General features: G+C 30.2%; 1 pseudogene; it reads left to right on the top strand.

Annotated features, from left to right (window-relative positions):
* Nucleotides 1-6101: 6101 nt before the first annotated feature.
* LOC105141763 (pentatricopeptide repeat-containing protein At3g53170-like) lies at nucleotides 6102-9998 on the top strand (annotated as a pseudogene).
* The last annotated feature ends 9705 nt before the right edge of the window (nucleotides 9999-19703 follow it).

Here is a 19703-nt window from a genome sequence, read left to right as displayed (position 1 = left end):
TATTGATAAGAAGAATAATTTTTTGATTTATTAAAAATTATTTGTTAAATATGATTGTTGTCATATGTTAATGTTTCTAGTTCTTAATATAATGTTCTTTATCTTCGTAGTTTTGTGACGATTCCATTGTTGCTTGGTTAGGTAGTGAGGATTTTTCCAGGGTTTTGGTTTTTTTTTTGTTTTGCTGGGTGTATGTGTGTGGTTTTTCAGAGGAGAAATATAAGTAGCATGTGATAGACTCGTAAATAAAACTTAGATCTTGGATTTTGTTTGTGTATTGTGAAAGTTGTTTGGTTGGTTAATAATTTTTTACATACTACATCATTTTCACTCATCTTTTTCACCATCAACCTCTTTTTAGTGAAATTTGTTTAGTAATGTTAAATAGAGTAGAGCAAAGAGAGTGAAAATGTTCATCATCAATTTTTTACCTTTCTCATCCTGTTTTGATTAGAAAATTTACACTCTTAATTGTCCACTTTATTTATTGTAGTGCAAATGCTAGGGGCCTAATTATTATAGTATAATGATATTCCTTTCTTATTTGCATTTATCTTCACTAAAAAAAGTTAAAATTTAGGATTTCATGTCTTTGCTTTTTATTTGATTGGTTACTTCTTATTTGTAATCCTTCTAAATTAAGAATCAATTAAGGAACACAACAAGACAATAATTTAATTCTTACTACATAGTAATTTTTTGCCTCTTTATGATCGTGGATATGCATTGCCTTTGACTTTAGCAGATGGTTCAATTAATATAGAAGGGTAAATGATCTTGACTTGTGTACCTTTCTTGGATTTTATATTTTAAAAATATTACTTTTTTGGTCTTTGCCCTACATGCTTAAAATTATAGCAAATATCTAAGTTATTCAAAATTTGTTAATTGTTATGTAGATTGAGCAAGATTGGGATATTAGCATTTGTGATGATTTTATGATTGTGGCAATGATATTGTATGTGATATGCTGACAAATATAATATGTTGGACAATAACTAACCACAAGGGATATCTATATAGACGTGCATTTATTTCCAAGAATCTCTTGTATTTTATTTCCTTTAGCAAATTGCAATGCAAACCTCATTATAGGCTAATTTACTTTTTTAATTTTTTAACACTACTATTCTTGCTCATTTTTTTTAAAATTTCAGTTTGTTGAAGCCATCACATCACATTACTTGCATTTGGAATTGTCAATTTTTTATGTTGTGCATATTGGATCCTCTAAGTTTGTCAATGTAGTTTAAAACTTTTTATAAATTTTGAAAGATAACTTGGTTTATAGAAAAATTGCATGGTCATTGAATCTTGGCGTCTATTTGCTAATAATAGTGTAATTTGTCTTCAAAGTATTTTTTTTTGTTTATACTGTATTTCTTTAAAAGAGAAGTTGTTATTTTGAGTGTAATGTAGTTTAACAACCATATATTAAATATGCATAATCTTATTTTAGTTTGCTAGTGTTTATTTGTTTAATGTGATGATCTTAAGTAATAAATTATTGATCAAATAAATATTTAATAGTTGGTTAAAAAAATAATTGTGGCACGCGTTTGTATAAAAACTTTATTTCTACAATATTACTTGACAATGCAAATGATTATATATTTTTATTTTAATAAAAGAGTTTAGATTACTAAAACTGAAGAAAAAAAGGTGATGATGGGAAATAATAAACAGAGTAGTTGCTTGGTGTATCCTAATTAGCTAGTTATTCAGCCTACATAATTTCACTAATCAACAGGACAATCAAAGCAATATATTATTTTTTTCTTTTTCACACAATTCTAACTATTTAATTATATTTCAATTTCATACAATATTCCAGTGTTGTTCTTTTTTCAGTTATTGCACATTTTATATCTTTCCTTTTTATAACTTATGAGCTAGTTATTAATGAAATTATTTTGATAATTTGTTACATAAATGTTTAAATATAGATTGAGAAATATATTAGATAATATTCTAATTTTTTTTTGGTTTTAATTATGTTAATTAGATTAATATGGACGATCAATCATGGATGTATCACAGTCGAAGGGATGATCATATTTGTCCGGAATTTATTGCGAGTGTATAAAGATTTATTAATTTTGCATTGTCAATTAATGAAAATATATTTGGAGGTAAAATTAGATGTCCTTGTGTTAGGTGCAAAAATTAAAAGTTTTTAATGGAAGAAAATTTTTGTTAACACCTCCTTTCAAATAGATTTTTACTTGATTATGAAAATTGGACTGTGTATAAAAATCCTTATGTTTCAAAACCAATAATTATTTGACCTTTATCAATTAGGTGTAGTCATGTTGTTAATGATGTTTCTAAAGAAAGTTCATGTAGGAATATGGTTTTGCATGTAATGGAGGTTGGTGATGCATACTTTAATGATATGGTTCTATAATACTAAAGGAACTTCCGTATCTAGAGGCATATAAATTTTATAAATTACTGAAAGCTATAGAGGAGTCTTTATAGGATGGGTGTACTAAGAAATCCAAATTATTTGCTTGTGTATAATTGCTTAATATGAAGTCAACTCTAAATTTGACTTAGATTGCCTTCAATAAATTTATTGAATTTATAAAAAGTTGCATGTATAATAATGAAAATTTAGTTTTCAATTTCTATGATGCTAAGAAATTTATGAACCCACTTGGACTCGGTTATGATAAATATGATGTGTATCCTAATTATTGTATGTTGTATTATGAGGTAGATGCAATGAAAACAAATTATGACTTTTATGGAAGTTTACGATACAAACCTAGAAATCCCACTAATAAAGGTTCTAATAAGTCAGAGAAACATCTTCGATACTTTTCCTTGACACCAAAACTTCAGAGGCTATTCATGTCTCCACATCATGCCAAAGATATGACATGGTATCATTTTCATAGGTCAGATGATGGAGTTATGGTGCATCCATCTGACAGGGAGATACATAAGAAGTTTAATTAGGACCATCAAAACTTTGCATCCGATCCATAAAATATCCGGTTAGGTTTATGCACTGATGGTTTTATGCCATTTGACATGTCTTAAAATGTCTACTCTTGTTGGCTGATAATTGTGATTGTTTATAATTAGCCTTATTGGAAGTGTATGACCCGACCATTTATGTTTTTGTCAATGATTATTCTTGGGCGGAAGAATCTAGGGAAAAAGCTTGATGTTTTCCTACAACCGTTAAAAAAATGAATTGAAAAAGTTTGTTTGACCATTTCATTGATTGAAAACATAGATTAATATATAATTGTTTTTGCTTCTCTAACATTCTATTATGTTAGAACATGCCAAGTTGCTATGATATAAGACAAATTAAATTCAACTTTAGGAATATATTAAAAAATGGTAAGGTATATACAAAAAAAATAATATAATAATAAGAATATAAAACAAATTAAATTTTATTTTATGATGTAGTTAAGAAGTTAATATTTTAACAATATTTTTTATTCATCTTTTTAGTTACTTATTGTCTATGCATTATAGTTAAATTCCACGATGAGTTATTTTAACAACTATATTGAGCTTTGTCTTTATTTCTTTGGTAGAAAAAATATGTATTTTTTGAGGATGATGAACCAATTGTTCATAAGATTTGAAAAGATAAAATTAGAATTATTTTGAATTAGCAGTCGATACTAGCTCGTAAGAGAGCTATGTTAGACAAAAATACCACAAATATTATATATTGCATTATTAAAGGTCTAATTTGGATAAATAATAACGATTGAAATCAAATGATTAGAGATATTTGGTCCACCTTTGAATTTCAAAGGAGATCAAAATCTGTAAGGATTAATCAGCTAATTGAAACAGATGGTAATTAAAATAAGCACTCATTCTGGAGTTACGATGTCATTTGTATCATATCAAGCTAGCATGACAAGCATCTTTTTTATTTGTTATAATGGATTTTGAATTTTTATATTTATATTTTCTAATATCTTTTTTTGGTTGATAGCAAAAAAAAACAAGTGGAAAAGAACCTCTATGAGATGATGTGTTTTTAGTGTTGCATCAAAGTGTTAAGCATCCTAAAACCTTAATAGATAACAAGTCTAAAAAAGTTGTAAGTATTTTTTATGTAATTGAATTATTATTTAAAATTAAAATAAATTTATTATTATATTTAATTTTATTGTAGGAGAATTACAAAAAAAAGATGATTCAAGATATGAAACTGATCGGAAAAATCATCTTTCATTTAATGGTGCAGCTTGGTGTGTGGCTATAGAAGGAGTTACAAAAGGTAGAATATATGGTGCACCTAGTATGCTAAAATTAATGGTTAGTGCGAGTGCTTTATCACATTCCTATACGATAGAGTCAACAAGTTCTAACTCATCAATTCAAGCATTGAAAAAGCAAATAAAAAAAAATTGGTCATATTTTATCATTACAATAGGATACCAAGCTTGGACATTAAATATGAACCAAGATATGTTGATACCTATGATTTCATCTATGGCGTCATATGTGGCTCCACAAATGATGACACCTATGTATCCTTTGTCTAATCTAGTATAGTGACATAAGCCTCGACCACCATATATCAGTTCCACCTTATAATGGTCAGCATTGTTTCACCATCCCAACCACCACTTTTATGATAAAATATATTTATTAAATTGTGACCTACTTATATTGATGTAAGTTTAATAAGATTTTGAAATTTATTATCAAATTTATTTTTATTTGACTTATTAGTGTTGATAAAATAATTTCTAGTATTAATTTATGTTCTTTATATGTTTTTCTATAATTTTTGAAATATCCATAAATAATTATAAGAAATTCAATAGATGAAAAAAAATAATTTAAATAAGTTATGTTTTAAAAAATAATTATTAGGCAAATTAGCAACGGATCAACAACAAATTTTCCGTTGCTAATTAACAACGGATCAGTAACGCAATAGTCATTACTGATTAGCAATGTAATATTCATTGCATCAATGATGATGATTATCGATAGAATATTTGTTGCTTATTTATATAATTAGCAACTAGATTTTAACAACATATAGGTTGTTACTAATAAAATTAGCAATTGATCATTTGTTATTAAAAAATTAACATCTATTATTTGTATTTGATATCATTTGTTGCTAATTTCATTACTGATTTTTTATAAACAACAAATTTTATTTTTATTTGCAACAAACTATGTAGTTGTTAATAATCTTTTTTTTTAGATTGTGTCTCTACAAAGATATCAACTTAAATATAAGTGTCTCAAAATCCAACATTTAATTAAACCTATTACCCAACTATCACTTTATTCTTTATTCTTTGACATTTTGAAATAGATAATGTCCTAACAAAATTTAGCCCCTCTTTGGAGAAATAGAAATCGAAAATTTACTTTCAAACATCATTTGACATCTTGAAAAAAGTATACGGGAATCTTGATAATTTATAACAATCCATTAATAACTTCCACCCACGACAATTTCCCACTTTTATACCCCCAGGTAATGCTCTCAGGAGAACATGGCTGGCAAATTTAATGGCCTTTCAATTTTGTTATTAACCCGTTTTTAGTTGAAATCATTTGCTATGCTATTACAGCAATACTCCAGGCCATGAAGCTTTTTAGGTTAAGTCGTCACGCCGATCATTTAAGCTTGTACAGGTTTTTGGGGCAGCGGGGTACTCATAGATGGAATCAAAAGAACATCTCAAATCCACCAGAAAGGACCCAAAACATTTGTCATTTTGTTCATCCCTTTGAAATCCATGTTCAATGGTGTAAATTGAAGAGAAATCACAGTGTTTCTGTACGCCCAACAAGTTGCTTGCTTACTCGTTCTCCCCTTGATCGCCAACCTTTTACATCCCTATCCAACAAATATATATATAGAACTAACTAATAGCATCACCGCGTAGATGAAAATTATAATTAATTGAGAATAAAGTACTAATGAGAAAGAATATTCATTAATAAAGGAACAAACACACTTGAGATTAGAGAAAAGGAAACACCTTCTGGGCTCGGTAGGATAAAAATATTCAACATGTTTTTTTTGCTGTGAAACATTAAATTTACATCTTTCCTTATCATTTTGTCGATGTCAAATAGAATTAAGAATGGACTCTTTCACGTCCGCCCTCGTAACTTCCTTTGGATTGCTTACACTGCTGGCCGCCACCATGCTGGTGGTGGGGGTGGTTGTTGTGTGGCTGTCAGCGTTAGTCGGTGGATGGTAATACATGCGAGCAGTTTGCGGGCAATGAGAATGAAACCTTGAAGCTATTCTTATCCCAGCATCCAAAATCTCCGTATACTTTCCCATATCCAGATCTCTCTACTTATACATGCTTATTCCTACCAGATCTCTCTCTCGAAAAAATTCTTTCTTGTAAACAGGAAAGAAAGAGAGAGAGAACGGGAAAGAAAAACGAGAGAGAGAGAGAGACCGAAAGGAGAAGAAAAACAAAGCAGAGGATGTTTTGCTAGGAAACGTCCCAAACATGAGAACCCATGAAACTCGAGAGTGGTAGGCTCGTGTTCAGGGTTAACAGAAGGCGTCTATATATATATATATATATAGATGGTTTCTTTACTGTATTTATTTTGTTAGATAAACGTGTTTGCATAACGTGCCCTCGAATTTTTAGCTAATTCTAATATTGGTATCGTGCTTTTTTGGTCTTTGCACTTTCTGACCTCATTTCTGTGATGGAAGAAAATGATCCAGATTTATTTCCAAGCCCATGTTTTCTATTGCTTTCGCGAATTCACCTCATCTTCTGAAGAATCCCAGGCCGTACTTTCAATTTTGATTTTTTTAGGGTTTGCCGATTTGGTTACTTTGATTAGTGTTGGATCCAAGATTGAAGACGAGGGACCATTTCTTAATTTAATATTAGAAATATATCTCTAAACTAGCTTTTACGTTAATTTAAATTAAATACTCCCAAATTCAAAATTTTTAAAGACGATGGTCTAGGCTTCCTGTGTCGTGGAAGGGGGTCAAACATTCATTGGGGCCACGATGGATGGATGCTAGCCCCTTAATCAGTTGTTGAGCTCTGTCATGAGAAAACAATTTTTTTTCACGTAAGGGCTGGTTGTTTTTCAAAAATTTAATTTTTTTTAAAATTTTTTATGTTTATGAATTATTTTAATACATTTTAAAAAACCATTAATAAAAACTTATTATTTTAATCTCAAACCAGCAGTTTTTGCTTTTCAATCCACTATATGTAGCCCAGACCCTAATTCAACTGGGCTCAAAAGACAGCCCAAGAAGGACTTGTATAGAATTCTAAGAACTGAAGCTGCTACAAACGCTATTGAACAAAAATCAACTCCAAGAAATATAACAATGACCTTCGGCCCAAGGCTGTTTTAGAAGCTCCTGATGAGGCTCTCAAAGAGAAACAATGGGAATCAGCTCTAAGGTTTGTGGGTTTTCTTTTTCTTGGACCTTCTCTTCTTGTCAGGCTTTTTTTTTTACTGCTTGTAGTTATGTGATTTTGGTTTGAGTTCTGTTTGTTTGATGGTGTTAATGTGTATCCTGTGCTTTTACTTCTCAGAACCAAGTTTAAATTAATGATATTGCTACACAAGTGTATTAGTCTCTCAAGAAAGTGATTAACTTTTCCATGATCATGTCATTACACAACTGGTTTGATAAATTCAAGTTATGCATTCGACAGTTTTTTGAGGCTTGCTGCTGTTTTCTTGATGATTAGTGACATTGTTGCTTAAAATGCATGTATACGTTCTAGAATAAAGTCCGTGTCTGTTTTTTAGATTTTTGAACTTCTTCGTGAGCAACACTGGTACGAGCCAAGGACCAAAACATACACCAAGTTGCTGATGATGATTGACAAGTGTAGGCAACATGAGGAGGCGAGATTGCTTTATGAGGTCATGCAGTCTGATGGCCTCAAACCTACAATTGATGTTTATACTGCTCTTGTAAGTGCTTATGGCTAAAGTGGTCAACTTGACAAGGCGTTTTCTGCTGTTGCTGAAATGAAACCAATCTCTGAATGCAAACCGGATGTGTATGCATATTCTGTACTCCTGATATGTTGCATTATACTACATTATTTTGAACATATTCGAGGAATTCTTGCTGAGATGTCATAGTTACATACAACACTTTCTGTTGATAGGATTAAGGCCAGATGTTAAGACGTTCAATATCCTGATCAGATCATATGAAAAAGCAGGCGTGTATGGAAAGATAAAGGTCCGTTTTGGAATTCATGGAGGAAAGATTATTTTCTCCATCGATTGTTACTCGTAACCTTATAATAGAGACATTTGGAAAGACCGATGAGTAATCGTCAAGATTTACGACCAACACATCATGTTTACCTTTCCACTGATCTAGTATTATCGGCACATCATAAGACATCCCAGAATATCTCAGCAAAACTAAACATCTGAGAATGAAGACTAACACTATTACATAATGTTCTCTTGTTAGTGTGTACAGTTAAGCTGGGCATATAATGAAGGTTGAGTCAAATCTGAGGGAGGTGGAGAACTCTGACATACCATACTAGATACGCCTTTCTTCAACTGCGTTGTCAGGACCTATGGTTGAGCAGGTGATGTAGACAAATAAGATGTCTAATCTCTTTATGGAAATGAAAGGGAGAAAATGCAAGCCTCACAGTATTACCTCTGCTACCATGATCCAAGCCTACAATACGCAAGGTATGATTGAAGCTGCTCAAGGCATGGAGAATATGATGATTGCAACCAGGAGAATTAAGGTATCTGTGATGGCTTCCCACAAGAATTTTTTTTCTGGTCCATTAGTATCTTTCCTTCAACTGTTCGGGTTTAACTTTCTTTATGTTAAAATTAACCTCTACCTTTTCTTTTACTCTGTGATTTAAGTTTTGCCTTCTGAGAAAAAAAGGGTCGTGCCTTCCCAGGTGTGAGAAGGAATAGTGTCTTCTCGATTCAGTGGTTATGCTTCAATATCTGATGAATACCGCTTAATGTTTAGCCTGAAAGAGCTTGTTTAATATGAATTTAGAATTGTTTGGTTACGTTAACAAATTTCCTTTCTGCAGACAAGATAAGACTTACGGGTCTCCTTTACTGTTTTCCCATCGTGTTCTCAGGTACCAAGTTGACCGGAGCCTTACATGAGGATTATTGTGGAAGAGCAACTTTCAAATACAGAGTTAGATTGATACCTTGGAAGCAAAAATTCATTGCTCATGACCACTTCTTTCACCAGTAAGTACACAATCTCCCTAACACATGTAAATTGCAAGAATAACTTGACACAAACACGCACACACGCAAAGACAGTAATTGAGGTTCCAGGTATGTCACTGAAACACCAACCGGAAATGAGACATTAATTAAATACAGTATGGTTCTATGGAAGATCCTCACCCTGCCACCCCCTGACCTCTGAATGTATGCTTCTTTGCCTTGTTAAGTGCGAGCTGCATTTACCTTTTCTTTTCCTGGTATAATCAGAAATCACACGTAATTCTGCGTTCTCGTATCCATGACAGGGAAATATCATGCTCCTTATCATGACAGGGAAATATCATGCTCCTTATCATGACAGGGAAATATCATGCTCCTTATCATGACAGGGAAATATCATGCTCCTTATCATGACAGGGAAATATCATGCGGAAGCAGTACTCTCTTTCTGCTCTATGATGTTTGTCGCATGTGGTGGATGATCCAATTCGCACCCTCTACTTCTGGATGCCAGCCTCTGGTTTTTCCTCATGCATCCAGGGGGAGGAGTCGAGAAAACCGCATTTTACGTGTGATCTTGGCAACTTTTGATGCAGTCCTGCTTCCTCACAAACACCTGGCTTTTTTCTATGCTTGCAGCTTAAGGTTCGTGCTTTTGTAGATGGGACGGATTCAGATACTCAGTCTGCAAAGGAAATTTTTTTACGAGAGGTTCGTAGTTCAGTCCCATAGACCTTTTGCAGCCTTGCGTATCTGCTTCCACCCCGGTCTCTCACACTCTACTCTGCCTTAGGAAGGTTTTTGTACGATATAATATAAAATAATACAATCAAGTGTATTATAATGAAAAATATAACACAAGGAATTGAGATGATTCATTATCTTCTTTTGTTTCATCGCAGCAATACACTGGAGGTATTGATTAACTTTGTTTTGGCTGAATTACAGTTTTGCCTCCACCGCCGCCGCCACCACCATGCATGCTTATGGTTCTGTAGCTGTCTTGGTCCTGAGGACTGGTGCTACTGCATGCTTACCTATAGAGCTTTACATTACCTATGGATTGTGGCTGACTAGTTGTTAGAATTCAGGTTTTGTTAGCCAGGCAACTAGTTAAGAGTAGTATATTGTTCTTCTATTCCTTCTGAGTTTTTTTTAGATTAAGTGGGTATTCAAAATACATATATCTTGACTGATCCCATGAACTACTCCACTAAATTCTAGTAGCCATGCTCTCATTGGCAATGATTAAATCTCTAATTTCCCTCGCTTTTCATGTACATTCATTTCCCCAATCATATTACTTTGAGTCATAATAATACATTTTGTGCAAATGTTAAGAAACCACTTTCGAGCAAAAATACTAATGGCGGTGAGCGATATCCAATGCTCATCAGTTCGAAGAAAAAAGGGACCAGTACTGAGAGTATACATGGCCAAGGCAGTCGAAGAACTTTGAACTTTGATTATTTATGGGAGATTTTTAGTTAATTCAAAATTATGATTGTTGGGGTGGGCTTTGAATAAAAAAGAGAAAAGCCCACTGGCCTTCTATTATGTTTGGGTGTTATTGGACTTTTGGATTTAGACTGCTTTTAGGTGATTGTTTCACATTGTACTTGAAATTGTATTTGATCGTGTTTTTAAAATGTATTTAATTTGAAAAAAAATAGTAAATTAATATTTATTAGTTTTTTTTATTGTTTTTATGTGCTTATTTAATAAAAATATAAAAAATTATCTTAATATATTTTTAAGTAAAAAATACTTTTAAAATATACTATTATTTGGAATTGTGCTGCAAACAATGTTTCTAAAAAAATAAAATTTTTATATTTTTGAATCGTTTAATATAATAATATTAAAAATAATTTTTAAAAAATAAAAAGATATTATTTTAATATGTTTTTAAATAAAAAATATTTTTAAAAAATTATTACTACACTATCAAACACCCATAATTTAAGAATTTTGATTCCATGCCATGGATAAATAATCGTGACCTTGAATATTTGTTGTCTCTGCCTCCTTCAACGAAGTTCTCTTGTTTTTTAATTATTTGATAACTTGATAAATTTTCTCATAGATAAATCACAATTTCAGATTTTTTTTTAAACCGCGTGGTGAGTCATCAGAGCATTTGAATTAATGGATTTTCAAACCAAAATATATATCTCCAAAACTAATATTACGCACCATTCTTTTTTTTTTTAAACTACAATTTTTACTTATCTTTTCTCTCATATTCATATTATCATATGCCAGCATTGGATCAATTTGAAATATATTTCGAAAGTGTAGTTTCATTCTGAAAATCATCTATATGCCAATCAAGATGGGAAACTAACGTTTAACATGCCCCTTTCATCCATTAAAAACAGGAACTTCATTTAACAGGAGGAAAAAACACAGAAAAACAAAAACAAATGTAAGTGTGAAAGGAACGACACATGAACAGCGAGCGGCAAGATTGCAAGAATTGAAAACCTTAATGACGGGTCCTCGGAGGACAAGACCTTTTCTGGTTAAAACCCCCAAATTGCTGTGGCACAGCGAGAGAGATGAAGCTGACAATTGACATGACCGATATTATTTACACTCTTAAGACAAGCGAGTAGCTTCTAATGGAGCAATCAACATGACTAGAAGAACATGCTATTTGTAATCATGGTATCATATCCTTTTCAAAGACAAGCCTCATATAATATTATTACATCTACGAAAATTGCAACACCCCAATAGTCTAGGAAAAGGGAGACTAGACGGCCGAGGGTCAATTCTAAGGATTTGTTTTTTCGGTAAGCTTGCATTATGAGCTTGAATGTGAAAGCACCTTGATCCATGCTCATTTTTCCTAGGTCAACAGTAAACCGACTGCATTGCCGGCCATGCCACTCAGAAATGGTGGAGGGACGAGCCTGTAACTCCATTTAGAATGCTGAGTACACACAGTTTTGGATAAATTATATGTCGACACATTTACCATGGCATAGTTTGATTTATGGCCAAGTTTCCCTTCTAGTTGATAACTAATGAGTTTCGTTTTTTATATTATCATTCAGAGTTTTATAACCTTGTTTTTTATTCAATGGTAAAAGATTTTTTAAAGTGAGATAACGTGTCAATGAATATTATATTTTTCCTTCGATCTGGAAGCATGCTCTCTATGTTATATGGTATATTAAAAAATCCAATAAACTTCTTTGGTTCTTGACTTTTAGATTTGATCCTAATAAATCAATGAAAATAAATGTCTTTTGATTGTCATGCCAGTTCGTTGGGATTGATTAAAACCCATTTTACCATGAGCTTAGTTTCAATATACAATAGTTAGTATAAGGATATCTTGGCTGTTAAAAAAATAAAATTACATTCCTCTTAAGATGATAGCCTACTAAATATGTTTTTTTTATTTTATGTTCTAGAGTATTTTTTTTTAAAATATATTATAATAATTTTTTTATATTTTTTTATATTAGCATATCAAAATCATTTAAAAAATATTAATTTAATATTTTTTCAAGAAAATATATCTAAATACAAAAGTTATCATATTCTTAAACAACTGTCTATCATGTTAACTTTTGAGATGCTTAACTTTGTTTGGGTAGCAAGAAATCAGAATTTTATTCAATTACTACCCAACTATCGTTCAACCATGTGTAATGGGAAGCCTTGCGTTAAATTTGGTTAAATTTGTGCAATATGGTGATTAATATTCTAAAACATTACAAATGAAGCTGAAGAGTTATAGAATATCTAGAATTAGTGACCTCTCTCTTTTTAATAGGTCTCAGACAGGATCTATCATCATATAGAAAAAAATAAAAAATGAAATAGGGCTCGAGTTAATTATCATAATTAAGGGTCTAAGCTAGGATCAATGATTCTCTTGAAACGAAAATCACATCAAGCTTACGAGACATGGACGCAAGATCATGTCTTTCACCAAGTACTTGAAGGCTGTTCATTTCGAATTCCATACTCATCAAAGCTGCGTGTATATGATAATTATTCCTGTCACATTTCTCTACATATGTAATGTAATTATGTAACATCATGTGCTGAGATGAATAAATGTTGCTTGTTACTTTCATAGCCAACTTTCTCAACAACTGAGAAAACTGGCATTCTTGTAAGCTCATGTGTGGGGGTGTGTGTGTGTGTCCTGTCCACCTACTAACACTAAAAGAAAGGGAAAATCATGCTAGATGGATAAGCATCGCTGCTCTAAAGTCTTGCCGAAATGATTTCAATCGTCTGTCATGATTTTCCCTCGGAAATGTGGTTTCTAGCCAGTAATGCCATTCATTTCTTCTATCTTCTCCGTATCAAATACATGGGCCACATTTACGCGTTTAATTATGCTGTAACGCGGAGGAAGGTGTGCCTGAGATATAATGGCAATGCTGGATAGAAGATAAACATCTTCTTCGGTGTCTGTTTCAGCTATCAACCATAGTTTTAATTGTGGTTTTGGTCGCAGTCACTGTCCTTGTATATTAATGCTTTATTAAAATAACCTAGCTATGATCCATGATTATAACTTTATAAAATCATGAGCTCTTCAAAAAATCTTTCAATAGATTGCTATACTCTTAACAGAATAGTATCTTATGGTGTCACCGGGGAAAAAACAAAAACGTATAAAACTATGTCACCGGACATTGATATGGGTGTCCCATGGCCCAAATTTGTAAAGTAAAAATTGCAGCGATCACCGATCATGGACGGCGTATTCCTTGTTTCAACCTATCCCAAGTGGCATGCAATGGAACATGGAACAGTATTAACCAGCTGAGTTCTTTCATCGATTCTCTGCCACCATTACCACGTACAATTACTTTGGAATTATTATGTTGTAAGCTATATATTGGCATCTTTATATCTAAACGTCTAATTATACATGTACACTTCCATGGAAACTTGGAGAAATGTTCTTCTACATGTCTCTTTATTTTTCTCTCTCTCAAGCCGCCACAATAATGCGTCTTTGAACCGGAATTTGGAATTTGGTGTTGTACAATCAAGTGATGAAATGAACAATTGTACCACAGGTGAAAACGAAGTTTAATGATGGAATACGTATCTTTGGGTTTAAACAGGAGTCTTTTGTGTTCATAGAAAGTATATACTTGGATAAATGAGACAATTTAACAAGTCTTTCTTGGGAACAATAAGATCTACGGGTATCTAGAAGAATTGTTATAGTTATTTTTTATTTTAAAAAATATAAAATAATATTTTTTTTATTTTTAAAATATTTATTTTTAATATTATCACATCAAAATAATTCAAAAACACTAAAAAAAAATTTAACCAATTTTTTTTAAAACTTTGTAAAATGCAGTGTCAACTGCAAAAACAAACATGTTCTTAAGTACTACCATTCATTTTAAGAGATGGTCATCTAGAACTTTCACGATAAAGTAGAAAGTCACTACAGAAAAATTAACAAAAACACCAAAAGAATTTTTCTGTTAGTATATTCTAATGATCTTTACTGCTATTTTTTTTTATCTTTGTATTCATCAATAAATATTGAAAGAAAAATTCTCTTAGTATATATTGAGAGAATTATAGAGAAAAAAAAGAATGGAAAAAAGTCAAATAATACAATGACATGTAACTTTTACAAACAACATTACTGATGAAATTAACTAAATGGTAAAGTACATTTGTAAATATGCCAACAAAATTTTTTTCTCATTATATATACCGAGAAAAAAAAATTATACAATGACATGATATTTTTATCACAATGACCGACGAAGTTACTAGCAAAATAATTCCATCAGTCATTTCATCATTAATATTTAATTTATGATCTGATAATCAACCCTCCTCTCCCCCATCCTCATTTCTTATTCTTACTTATGCATTTTTTCTAGAATAAACAACCACCCCTCCTCTCTATTCTTAACACAATTTAACCTCTTATAAAAAATTCAACCAGTAGAATACTCAACTTATTAGCATCCGTGTTCTGATTCAAATTTTACTAAAGTTTCTTCATTTTAAATAAGCTAATTTACACTTTTTTTTTTAATTTGAACTCAATTTTAACATGTAATTTTATTTTGCATATTTTTGAAGTATATGTATTTTATTTAGGTGTTTACATGTTTTATAGTTTTTCATCATATAAATTTATTTTATGGATTTATGATTTGTACATGTTAGTATTTGTTTTAAATTTTATAAAATTATATTTATTTGTAAATTGATGAAACTTATGTTAAATTTTGACTTAGGTGTTTTGTAATGAAATAAATAACGGTTTATTTAACGGATCCGTTTTATATTTTATCAATTTATTGTCGAGTTGAAATTTTTGATAAATGTGCATAAATTTAGAGAATTAATAATGAATTAAGAGTACTATTAAAATAGATTGAATATGTTTGAGCTAGATCAATATTTTTACAAATTTATTTAGTTAAAATAATTAATTCATACATGTTGTCATCACTATTTTATATGGTTTGATATAAGTAATAGATAGTCGTTTATGGATATATAAAGATTCACCCTAAGAATTGCAGATTATAAGTGTAACGAGGTTCAAGGTTTTATTAATTACACATTATATAATCTAAGAAATATTAGTGGATGAGGTACTAAATGTCCATGCAAGAAGTGTAAAAATAAAAAGTTTCTCAATTCAGATGTTATAACGATGCATCTTTTACAAAAAAAATTTTATAAAGAAGTACCCTTGTTAGTATACACACGAAGAACCATATGTTTCTCACGATACCATGATAAAAAGAATGGTTGGGTTAACTTCTAGTTTTAGCAACGTGCATGGAGATATAAATGATAATAGTAATCCTTATAGGAATATAGTTATGGATGTGATGAGAATGAATTATAGTTATACCAATCAATGTTCAATCGTAGATGAAAACATAATGTAGATGCGACTATGTTTTTTAATCTTTTAAAATATTTTAATAAACTATTATAGGATGTTGCAAAAATAGTAATAAATTATCGGTTATTGCACATGTGTTCACCATCAAGTTAGATAATGGGTTAAATGAGGTTGATTATGAAAAAATTATTGAATGAGTGAGAAACATTTCACTTGAAGGGAATAGGCTGAAAGAGAACATCTATATTACTAAGTCCATGATGAAGTCCCCTCGTTATAAGATACTAAAAAATTGACAAGTGTCCAAACTTCTGTATGTTATAATACCTTGAAAATGCATAGTTGATTGAGTGCAGATGTTATTAATGTTAACAAAAGCTACTGAGCACATGATATGACACCAATCACATGGTACAATGAAAGGAGTGATGGTGCACCCTTATAATGGTGAGCCTGGAAACACTTTAATAGTGTGTATACTTAGTTTTCAATGGAGACAAGGAACGCACATCTTGGGTTATGTATAGATGAATTCAATCTATTTGGATCATTTGTTACTTCTTATTCTTGTTAGCTAGTGATATTCACAGTTTACAACTTGTCATTGGGGATATGTATGAGGTCAGAGTTCATGTTTTTATCCATGATCATATCTAGTTCTAATAGTCTAGGTCAGAATATAGATATTTGTCTTCGATTGTTGAAGGATGAGTTGAAGTAATTGTGATCATCCAGGGTTTTAACTTATGATGTATCGAGGAATGATGTTTGAAGGTATAACAGACATACACAAGTCGATGAAGATGATAACGATGAAATCAATGTAGAGGATTGCAATGGAGATAAAGACAAGTCAATTGACGGTAAAGAAGAAAATTCTGATTAATTTATACAACATAAATATGTAATGCCATAAAATATAATGTAATATTTTGGATGAAATTTATTCCAAAGTAATGACAATGATGTTAATTTATTATTGAATAGCAAGGAAATATTTAATTTATTATTGTGATGTAAACTAGTGCTATTATGCTCTGTGCGCAACTATGAATTTAATAATTTGTAGGATGATTAGATAGAAAATACAAATATAATTTAGCATTAGACATTGTTTTACACCAATGAAAATACCAGAAAATTGTACATTACATACAAGTATATCAACAAAACATGTTTATCGATATTCTAATGACAATAGGAATTGTTCACCTTCCCCAAGAACTATTCATGGTGTTTATAATATACAAGTATACTCATGAAATATGTCAGTTGATATATTACAGTGGCTATGAGAACTGTTCATTTCTAAATATGTTGATAATTAATATTCTTTTGATTGGTCAGTTTTTCCTAACGACATCGTTAAGGGGATGAAAAGAAGTTTGTATTATTTAGAGGGCTTTCTGAAAATTTTCTTGTAAGTTAAAATTTTTTATTCGATATTACAGAAGGAATCAACAGTATAATTATTAAAAATATTAATATTTAATTTTTCATTTGTGATTTCATTGGTGAAAAATGCCCAGGTAACAAGATCATTAAATTTCAATTTACTTTACAAATTGAATCGCTAATTGAAATATTAAAAATATTAATATTGATTATTTTATAGGTAATTTTTTTAGTAAAACTAAATTAAAAGACCAGAATTAGAACAAACATAATTTCATTTTTTTCTTTCTTCTTCTTTATTTTTCTCTCACAAAGTTGTTTTTCTCTCTTTCTCTTCTTTTTTCTTTCTCATTCTCACTCGAAATCAAGCATTTTCTTTTCTTATCATTCTAATGTATGTTGTCTTTCTTCATTTTTCTTCTTATTTTTAGGTTTATTAACAATCTCTTTTCATTTTTTTTTAATTATTAGCTCAAAATAAGCTTGCCATTAAAGTAAAAAATTCTCATTTCTTTTTCTTCCTTTTTTGTGTTTATTTTTCATAATTTTTTTTAGCAATTTTTTTCTCTTAATAATTTTATAAATTAATAAATATTTTGAATTTTAGTTGTTATTGAAATAATTTTTGAATTTTTTCCTTGAATTTATTTTTTCAAATTTGGTGTTCAACTTCAATTAAATGAGTAGGATTAATTTTAATTGAAATTTTGTATTTATTCCATTTAGAATAAATTTTTGTAAATTTAGGATTAAAAATATTATCAGTTAGAAATAATTGTGTTGAATTTTAGATGTTATTGTAATAATTTTTGCATTATTTTGTTTAATTTTAGTTGTTTTTTTATTTTTTATTTCAATTAAATGTGTAGGATTAATTTTAATTATTTTTTATTTTTTTTAATTTATAATATTTTTTTATAAATTTAGGATTAAAAATATTATTGAGTAAAAAATGAAAGATTTCAATGAAATTGAATTATGCTAAATTGTTAGAAGTGATTGAATAAAAGAACCTGATTTGTGGCATATATGTCATATATTTTTAGCTTTAAAAACTTTAGGTAGTTTTCTATATAGGGGACAAGACGTGTTATCAAATTTTTTTTAAAATAGGAATTGTTTAATGTTTTTATATGTTAATTTGTGTAGATACCTAGGGAAAAGTCTATTCCATATTGCGAGTATATGATCTTTACTAGTTTTTTTTAATAGCGATCCTAACAACTATGAGTCATTAGGTGCTAACCCAGAATAGGTACATGAGCACAAACATCAACTCAGAAACAGGATCGCAGAGTGTGATGCGACAACATCAAGGGGGTCCCTTTATAACGAATTCATTTACCTACAAGCATGAGACTTCTTGGAAAGAAGACATTTCAATGTAAGTTTGTTTTGTTTTCACAATGTCATGGTTAATCATTTTTTTAAGAAATAATTTCATTTAATGAATGCAATTTTAGGGTTTGCAAATATTGAGGCTATGAAAACAACAATATCAACCTTTAAATATTTTTTTAATAGAGTTAGGTTTCCAAATGTCTTGAATTAAAATTACACGTCAATGCATGGTTTTCAAGGTTCAAAGTTAGTATTAATTTAACTATTTTTTTATGTTAATTTGGTTAGTTTATTAAAATTACTGACTTTGTTTCCATAAATTTTTATTTCAAGGGAAAATTTGAATGGGAGATAGATGATAATAATGTTGCAAGGATTTGAAAGAATCACACTGGAATTAAATAAGATCAAATTTAAGATAATTTTTTTGATTTCAAATATTAAAATTTTATTTTTCATTTACTAATAGATAATTAATATGTACCATATAGGTTGTATAATGTTTTTGTAATAGACGTAAAAGAAAACCAAAAAATATTAAAAAGAAAGTGATTTGGAAGGATTTTAGACCACAGTATGTCTCAGAGCCTGTATGGATGGAATACATTCAGCGTGTGATGTCCACGCATTTCATGTGACGGTCATAGTTCAGCACAGAAAATATAAATTGGTGTGTTTACAATTCTTTACTATGCACATCATTGACCCTATTTTGTCTGTTTCACGTATGAAACGAATGGTATAATTTTTATTAAGTACAATTTTTATAAATTGTTTTTTATAAATATAAATTGTTTTTTATAAATATATTCCCATGTGGGGGTGTGGAATGAGTATCTTCTAATTGATCTCCTAGATAGTGTCTGTTATGGACACCCCAAAA

This window comes from Populus euphratica, unplaced genomic scaffold, assembly GCF_000495115.2.
Source record: "Populus euphratica unplaced genomic scaffold, PopEup_1.0 scaffold127.1, whole genome shotgun sequence".
NCBI classification, from domain to species: Eukaryota; Viridiplantae; Streptophyta; class Magnoliopsida; order Malpighiales; family Salicaceae; genus Populus; species Populus euphratica.
Note: the sequence above shows the minus strand (reverse complement) of the source record. Positions and strands in the feature narration are given on the sequence as shown.